Consider the following 10,534-nt stretch of genomic DNA (forward strand, 5'->3'; position numbering starts at 1 on the left):
CACAGTATCAAAAACTCCAAATATACAAGAACCTATCAACAGCCATAACTCAACTACCAGATTAAATAATAACACCAACTTAAATCAATCTACCGATCAATTATTAACCAACCCACCACATTATAATCCAACAATAGACCTAACGGAAAATAATCATAATAATCAAGAGGTAATATATATTGGTTCCACATCTGGCCCAATAAAACATAGAATTTCAACGCACAAACATTCTTTTAAAAATAACTCTCTATCAACTACTCTATCCAACTATATTTGGCAACTAAAACATAGCAATATTTCTTTCAACTTAAAATGGCAAATAATTGAGACTTGCAAATCATATAAACCAGGAGATAAATTTTGTACATTATGTACAAAAGAAACCATAAAAATTTTAAAATATGAAGACATAAAAAGCACAACCAAACTAGTAAATTCAAGACACGAGCTTCTATCATGTAATCATAAACGTTGGTTTAAATTTAATAAATATAAACCACCTTAAATCATTAAAAATTACTCATTAGTAAAAATAGATTTTTTTTTTTAATAAATTAAGTTAAACCAATTACCGCCCTTAGACTCGTAAATCAAATAATAAATAAAGCCATGACAATTATCTCCCCTTAAAAACTTGCAAAAAAAAAAATACTCTCTCTCTATAGATATTAACTGTAGCGTCTTTAAATCCAAATACGCTAACGGAAACAATTTACTGCACGAGCGTCGCCCTTTTAAAATTCATCATTCAATAAAATAAAAAGCTATAGCAAACATCTAAATGACTACTTTAAATACAGTTCCTGATTTCAAAAAAAGAAAAACCAAAAGGTAATTATATATCTATATATTTTTAAATCAAATTTATTATGTAAATTAAAAAAAAAAAATATTTTTTCTACTCATTTCTATCTCTAACCTATACCAATTTTCTTATTAATTTTCTTATAAATTTTAAATCCAAACCTTTTACTTCAATTTTTCAGATTCATCTGCCTTACTTTTAATGCTAGGTTTATTTTTGGTGTCTTTTCAATTCAATAGAAATCCTCCTAAATTTGCTGATGAGGAGACCGTGCTTACCAAAAAAACTATGTATAATTGTTCTACGTGACTTCATGTATACCACAAATAAAAAGCACGGATTTCCGAAACGATCGTACAGATAATTGACTTTGTTGTTGTTCCTTCTTATGAAACTGATTTTTAATTTAATTAAATTTTGATTTTTAAATTTTAAATTTTTTTTAAATTTTTAAATTATAAATCACATTACTTAATATATATATATATATATATATATATATATATATATATATATATATAATCTTATTTTAGAGCATTTTTCATATGGAGGTCGAAAATAATCGCGAATACGGCAAATTTCTTTTTACACTTGAACAGAACGTTCGGAAACTAGTCCATCAAAAAGTTGTCTCTGCTCTTCAATGAAACGTGCTTATATATATATATATATATATATATATATATATATATATATATATATATATATATATATGTATATATATATACATATGTATATATATACATATGTATATACATACATATACATACATATAATATATATATATATATACACACATCAAATTTACATACGAACCAAACATAAATAACAAAATACCATTTCTCGACGCATTAGTAGATTCAAGCAACCCTGCTAAGTACATAACATCAACAATAACGCAATACTCCTAAATTATCATAGCGAATGCCCGGAAAAATATAAAACTGCCCTTATAAAAAATTGGATTCACCAATATAGCATCAATCCGGCAAATATTTTACAAAGAACTAACATACATAAAACAAACCCTAATGAACAATAATTTTCCCGATGAAATCGTCGATAAGCACATAAAACTATTAAACTCATTCCACAACAAAAACATAGACCCTACCCTAACAAAAACGACACCATCACAGTGTACTGTAAAAACTAACTACACACTAACTATAAAACAGATGAAAAAAAAATAACACACCTAATTAAAATATACACCAGACCCACCGATCAGAACAAAAAGATTAAACTAATAATATATTATACTAAATTTAAAACCTCAAATTTAAGAATTAAAACAATAATAATACTAGCATCACACTAAACCAAACTAATGCAGTGTATGAATTTATTTGCCCTTCAAAGAATTTCTCCGAACACACTCTATACAACACATACATAGGCCACACAACAACAACACTCTCCCGACGACTGACCTATCATTTAGCTGACAATAGTGCCATAAAACAACACCTAACATCCCATGATAAAAACTTACAGTCGTCCGATATTAGAAATATCTTAACTAAAATTCGATATCTTATCAATTGCAGACGACCATTAAAATTACTAGAAAAAAAAAACTACAGCCCCTTTTTAACCGGATTTATTTAACAGCAAGAAAAATATACTAACATTATTCAATAACTAACAAGAAATAAATAACTTATAAAATAAGAAACTCGAAATTGAAAATAAAAATACTTCGCCCATAACCATCCTGCATCCATCTTTATGACAAACAAACAAAAAACTATAAATGCACCAAGCCTCAAAGGAAAAGAAAAAGGAATAATAACAGTCGCCCCTGATGAAAATTGGACGCACCGATAGAAAGCGTTTAAGTAGAATATGAACGAACAAGACTTGTGGGCGCCATTTTATACAAATGTCGACTGGAATAAAAAAATACAGCTTGGCGAATCGAAAAGATATCCAGAAAAATCGGAAAAAAGCAATAACTCTGTCGTGTTCAACCAGACGTTCTTGAATATATATATATACATATATATACATGCACACACACACACACACACACACACACACACACACACACACACACACACACACACACACACATATATATAAACACATATATATATAAACACACACATATATATATATAAACACACACACACACACACACATATATATATATATATATATATATATATATATATATATAGTAATTTATAAAATATATATGGCGATTAAGCTACACTGAATATTCTGCGTTTCATCCAACTATAGGGTTCGTCAGGCTTATGCGCATAAGCCTGACGAATCCTATAGTTGGATGAAACGCAGAATATTCAGTTTAGCTTAATCGCCATATATATTTTATAAATTACTAACTAGCTCTACCTACGTATTGAGCACTTTTGAAGTAAATACTGTAAGTTTACGCATAAATCTATACTTTCGTATATTAAATTTATGTGAATAAATGAAGTAGTTATATATATATATATATAAAAACACACACACACACATATATATATAAACACATATATATATAAACACACACACGTATATATAAACACACACACACATATATATATATATATATGCATAAACACACACACATATATATATAAACACCCATGTATATATATATAAACACGCATATATATATATAAACACACACACACACACACATATATATATAAACACACACACATATATATCTAAACACATATATATAAAAACGCATATATATATATATATGAACACACACACACACACACACACACACACACACACACACACACACACATATATATATATATATATATATATATATATATATATATATATATACGTATGTTATATATTTGTTTTGTTGACAACTTTTTCAAATCTTTGTGTAAGTACAAACCCGAATGGGGTATTTTTCTGTCTATTTTTATTTTTGATACCGCACTATTTTAAAATAGTTTTTCCGAGTTAAATTTAAATTTCACGATATTTTTGTTGGGGGGGGGTATTTTCACATTAGGTTCACCTCCACAATTTTCTTTAAAATGGCCACTTTTGAAGGTTTTCGACTATGCTGAATAAGAAAATCTTATTTAAAATTTGCAAAGGCAAGTAGTTTTCGAGGTATAAAGACTTGTACTATGCCCTATAATTCACTAGCGACTAGTAATAAAGACACACAACCTCACCATTTTAAGAACGGCTTTTGGAATAAACACCCCTAACCTCCCAATGTTAAAAACGGCTTTCGGAATAAATACCACCATTCTCCCCATGTTAAGAACGGCTTTCGGAATAAACACCCTTAACCTACCAATGTTAAAAATTGTGGAGGTGGACCTAATGTGAAAATTTATCTTTTGTTTATTTTTAATAAATTGTTAGTTGAAAGTACAGAATAGTTACAAAACACCATCCCTTCCCCATGGTTAGAATGGCTGAAAAAAAAAAGAAAAAAGTGTACTTTCAATTTTGATAAAAAAGGTTTTCTTGAAAAAAAAACCCAAACAAAAAATGTTTTAACTTAACAAATTACGGTAAAAAAAGCAAAAACAAAACAGTAATCGACCAACGTATACGAATCGGACCTTATTGCCAAATAGGCTCCGGCTACAATGTTGAACGCGCCGTTCACGTTGTTTTTTTTTCAAGTTAAATTCAACTTTCAGAATATATATATTTTTTTATAATTTCACAAGATTTTTTTTTGATAATAGATTGTTAGTTGAAAGCACAGAATAGTTACAAAACACCCCCATTCATGGTAAGAATGGCTGAAAAAAAACCCCAAATAAAATAAAAAAGGTATTATTTCAGCATGTTACCAAACCGTAAATTTTCATCGAAAAAAAACTGTACTTTCACCTAACAATTTATAGCTTTAATAATAAAAAAATTCATATATTATTATATAGAAACAACTGTTAAAAAACAAAATAAAAAAAAAGTGTACTGCCAATTTGTTAAAAAAATGATTTTTACAACAACGATAGTTTTGTTAATGTTCTTCGACTTTTATGTTTCAACTCAAAACGCACTTTCTGGAGAGCAATTTTTTTGCCTGATATAACAAACAAAAAAGTTTCACCCAGTAGAAAGTATGAAACGGAAAGGCACGGTAAAATTCCATTCTAGTTTTTTAAGCAACTACGAAGTAAAGAAAACCCAAACCGGTGTTCTTTCGTAATTGTGTCTTGTGAACGATCTCAGAAACGGTGTAAGCGGTGGTAGGGTAGGGAGGAATTAATTAGAGAGAAAAGATTTTTACTACTGCCATTGATTTTAACCGATTGTGGCAGTTAACTCTCAGCAGAAAAATATAGGAATCTACGATTATCGAGTAAGTGGAGAGGTAATATGCCTATAACACATCTCAGATATTGTGCAGCAGTTTGTGCATATTACATTCGCATGAAATGTCTTGATTTTTAATCTTATTAAGGTTAAAATCATAGGAAAAAAATCATAAAACAGAATTAGAGGTCAAACTTCATGAAGAGTATCGGAAAAAAAGGATGCAAACACCTGCAAAAATTTAGCCAATAATATGCAAAAACGAATAAAAGCTGTTATAAAGACAAAAGAAGGACATGCCAAATATCGATTGTTATTAAAAAATATTTATTAATGTTTATTCCACTATTCTAAACCTTTAAATATATAAGTTTGAATAGAATTTTCGGTTTTTTATTTGTGCTCCATAATTTTGACCATGGCTATATATATATATATATATATATATATATAATTTTGAGTCCATAGAAGATATTTATACCAGTTAAAGACCAACTGAAATCTGTTCCCCAAATTCAAAAACCCATATATATCAAGTTCAAGTCTGTAGACTAAAAATTGACAGTTTGAAAAAACATCGTTCCTCAGACAGATAGAGAAGGTCACTTACACATATATAAAAAAAAACGTGTTGGAGATAGGCTTTATTTCGCGGTATATCGCCCTTCCCTTTTCTTCGATCGCTGGATATTAACAACCGCAAGAGTCATGCAAGTGTGGTTAATGTTTACATATAACTGATGATTTTGGATGGGGCTTTAATGGTTGAGACTTATGGTAAATGGGTACATGACTAAGATGATATAAATAAGGACAGCTTTCAAATAAGCAAACTGTTTTCCTTTTAATAGATGTGTTCCAGGAGTAATCGATGGGCGCCATTGAGTCCATTGTATAACTCAGAGAAGGAGACCCCGCCGTTTTCTATCGATCTCTTCCTTCCTTCCTTTCTTTCTTTCTTTCTTCCTCACTCTCATTTACACCCCTCCCTTTCGTTTGCTTCAGAATTCCTTCTATAATCATTTAATAATAAAATATGGCGGCACAAGACAAATTCCATTCGTGTAGATTTTATTTCATTTTATCAACATTTTTTTTATCAAATTCTTTTTCATTTAGAGGAAAAAAAACCCAACAAAAAACAACCTCCCCCCCAATATATATATATATATATATATATATATATATATATATATATATATATATATATATATATATATATATATACTAGCTGTACCCGGCCACGCGTTGCTGTGGCTCAGTTTGTTAAAATGGAACACATGTGAAAGTAAAGAAAAGTTTGATTATTTTTTTCAAGAGAATGTACAAATTATTTTTTTTTAACAGATGTTAAGAAAGTAAATAGAAAAATACTTCCATCATTAATTATGCAAAAAAATAAATAAAATGTTGATTTAGTGTTTCAATATGCTTATAAATTATGATAAAACTTGCTGAGTATGCACTGTTTTACGGTTGTTGTAAAAATGGAATGGAAACTTAAATTTCGCTTCATTTTAATCTTTCTTAATTTTTTAATTGTGCCCTCCCAAACGAATATAATCAAAACAGTAACATTCAACAATTGTACCTTATGTATATAAAACACAAAATATTTATTAAAAAAAAAAAAAAATTTAAAAAAAAAGTTAATAACGAAAGGGAAATAATTCCATTTTTAAACGAAAAAAGTCATTTTACCTAACTTACTGTATTAATGCTATTTTTTTTAAGCAAGAAAAAAAAGTAAATATCCAGATACGCTACTACAGAACACCGACCACTCTAATTTGTTTTTGTATAGGTAATTGAGGTCGCTGACAACGAATCTGATAGTCAAACTTGGGCCAAATTTACCGTTTGCATGGTATTTACCCCTGAACCCACGAACTTGTTTCCACCATTTTGCAGCTTCCGTTTATGCTACGCGCATGCACGCTGTAGCATAAACGACGGCTTCACCAAGCAAACTACGTTGGGGGAGGGGATTTTTTTTTTCCAGGACATAGAATTTTCTAATTTTCAAAAATACATTATAGCGCTTTTTGGGTGGAAAATTTAATATATATATATATATATATATATATATATATATATATATATATATATATATATATATATATATATATATTAGCGAAATCACCCGTCGTTGACTGGGTTCAAAAACAGCCTACAGAAAATGGACTCTGATTTATGAAAGTATGATAGCTTATGAAAAGGAAGGGTTGTAAAAAGATAGCTTCGAATTTGGGGGTATCAAAACCAAAGCAAAATATGATGAAAATAAAAATAAAATGGATAACCCCATAATTTATTATACCATAACTGTTCACACTGAAACACTTATCACAATATTCTGTGGATCTATATTAAAAAAACCTTGTTAAACTTTGTGACATGTTTCCATTCTATGGAGGTCAGGTGCGAACGAACACCCCATAATTTTACTATACCATATTTCTTCAAACTGAAACATAATTATCAAAGTATACTTACGCAGATAGATATGAAAAGTCTTTATTAAAGTTTGTGCCTATTTCCATTCTATAGAGGCCAGGCGCGAACGCAGACCCCACAATTTTATTATACCATCTCTATTTAAGTTAAAACATACTTATCAAAGTATTCTTATGGACATCTATATCAAAAACACTTGTAAACGTTTTTATTTTTAATTTTTAATTTTGTGTTTTCATACTCTGTGGACCAGGCGCGAATGCAGACCCCACAATTTTAATGAACCACTGTTCTGCCAGATCAAACATACCCATTCCTGTATCTCGATACATCTTCTATCATTATATGTAATCAGTTTTTTTTTAATAGTCAACCATATAGGAGCCTATTCATGACCAGACACGTACACACACACGCACACGCACACACACACACACACACACACACACACACACACACACACACACATTCAGCTTCAGTGTTCAAATGACGGAAGTCGTGAACATTACATACACGCTAGTTGATTGCCTCTTAGTTCTTGCTTCCCATACAGTACCTTATAGGAATTAAACAATTATAATTAAATAATAATTATTCTTTTATACTTCCTGACATCCTTACGCAATCATCAATGTAGGATGACAATTCCTGCCGGTCGGGAGATTTGAACATGAACGCTAGTTGACAGCCTATGTGTGTGTGTGTGTGTGCGTGCGCGCGCGCGTGTGAGTGAGTGTGTGTGTGTGTATGTGTAAACAGATTATTCTTTACTAGTCTCAGTAATTATTAACTAAACATTTATTTTCCAAATACACTTATTACAATAATCGAACCTGCAAATTTGGGAAGTGAAGTTGTCTATTATCCTTTTTAAAATTACTCTTACGTACAACCTTTCTATGGCCTCATTTTGAACATGTTCGCCCACGCCTCCACCCCCCCCCTACCGCCTATGTTTGTGCGGACCGCTTTACACCGCTCTATCTGACATCTACCAACATTGCTGAATACCACCATCACAAAATTGTATTCAGCCCTTACTGTATTGACCCCGCCCGTGCCAATGTCAGTGTAGTGTTTACGCGCTTAAATTGGAGAGTATATTTGAGCGACAGTTCATTTTTTTTGTGTGCAATATACGTCCAACCTCTATTATACACCAAATGAGATGACAATATCGAAAAGAAAATAATCGACCCTTGTTTGGAATTCCTGGAGGAATTTATAAGTACTTAGTCTGAACAGGAAATTTTAGAAATAACATATATATATTTTAAAATATTAGAAATATATATAATTATAAAACTCAGATCAGCTTGCTTGCTCAGGCGTTTGAATTATCCATCCGGTTTGTGACTTCCGGTTTCAAAAAATTCGCCTGCTAACTTATTTCATAGCCGTCCTGCCTTAAGTCCGATATTAAAAGCCACTGATACTATTCAAAGCATACACAATCTCAACAATATATATTTTTTTATTTTAACTTATTTTTACGTGTTTTCCTAGCAAATAAATGTAATTTAACCCCGTTGAGTAAAAAAAAACTGATTTAAATATAAATATACAATATATAACTATAATCATATTTATAACCATATTTGCTGCTTTTAGTAGCGCTCTCGTGGATTCTGATGATTTATTTTTTTCAGGCCTTACTTAAAAATATTTTCTCTTCCAGAAAGATAGGAGGTAGAAACTTGGCTATGTGGTGCTTTTAGTAGCGCCTCCTTAATTTTAATTAGTGCTTGTAGTAGTGCTCTGGGGGCTTTCTGACTTTTTATTTTTTCATTCATTACTTAAAAAAGTGTTTTTTAAGACAATAAAAGCCAATAAATCACTTTTTATTTTGAACATCTTTCATCTTACACTTTAAGTGTTAACGGGTAGACTATATATATATATATATATATATATATATATATATATATATATATATATATATATATATATATATATATATATATACATACAGTAAAACTCCTTTAATTTGAACTTCCTCTAAAGTTGGATTTCCTCTCATTTGGACTTCTAAGTCTGAACTTTCTCTAAACTTGAACTGTCTCGTCATTGAAATTGTATTAGCATATTTAGTGCGGAGTTGCAGTAAAACTGTTTACATGGTTTAGTCAGATATTGCGCAGAAATGTTAATATTGGTACTATGTAATTAATGTAGATTAGCTATTGATAATTAATTTACAGTAACTGTAATTCTTTTTCAGATTGCTATATTTAAAATAGTGTAAAACTACCCATCACAATGGCTTGCAACTCTAAAAGAAAACAAGTGACACTGACTCTACTCGAAAAACGTCAAATTATAGAAATATTAGATGCTGGAGTTGAAAATAGCGTTATATTGAGAGATTATAAGATTGGAAGAAGTACTTTGTTTTACATCAAAAAGAAAAAGGAGGGAATATTAAAGGCTGCTCCATTCTCTCCAAATAAAAGACATGCCAAAAGAAGGACTGTTCGCAGACCAAAGCAAGTTGAATTCGATCGAATATTGCATGAGTAATGAAGGTGTAGCAATATTTGGATCCATGTTAATTGCTAAAGCAAAATCTCTTAAGGAAGAGTTGAATATCGCAGAAGATATGAAATTCAGTGAAGGCTGGCTTAGGAGATTTAAGAGTAGACATGGTATAAGACAATTAACAATGTCAGGCGAACAACGGTCTGCTGATACACATGCAGCATCAAATTATTGTGACAAACTCAAGACGATAATTGCCGATTATGGTTTATCACCGGAGGATGTTTACAACGCTGATGAAAGTGGCGTAAATTGGAAGTGCTTACCTACAAAAACATTAGCCGGATTCGAGGAGCAGAAAATAAAAGGATTCAAATTAAATAAAGAAAGACTAACAGTGATGGTATGCGCTAATGCTTCTGGAACTCATAAACTTAAGCTTCTTGTCATCGGCAAATCAAAGTGTCCCCGAGCATTGAAAGGAGTTTCGTCTTTGCCAGTATCCTATTATTCTTCACGAAATGG

Source organism: Euprymna scolopes, chromosome 39 (assembly GCF_053919585.1).
Source record: "Euprymna scolopes isolate OS-2025 chromosome 39, ASM5391958v1, whole genome shotgun sequence".
Lineage (NCBI taxonomy): Eukaryota > Metazoa > Mollusca > Cephalopoda > Sepiida > Sepiolidae > Euprymna > Euprymna scolopes.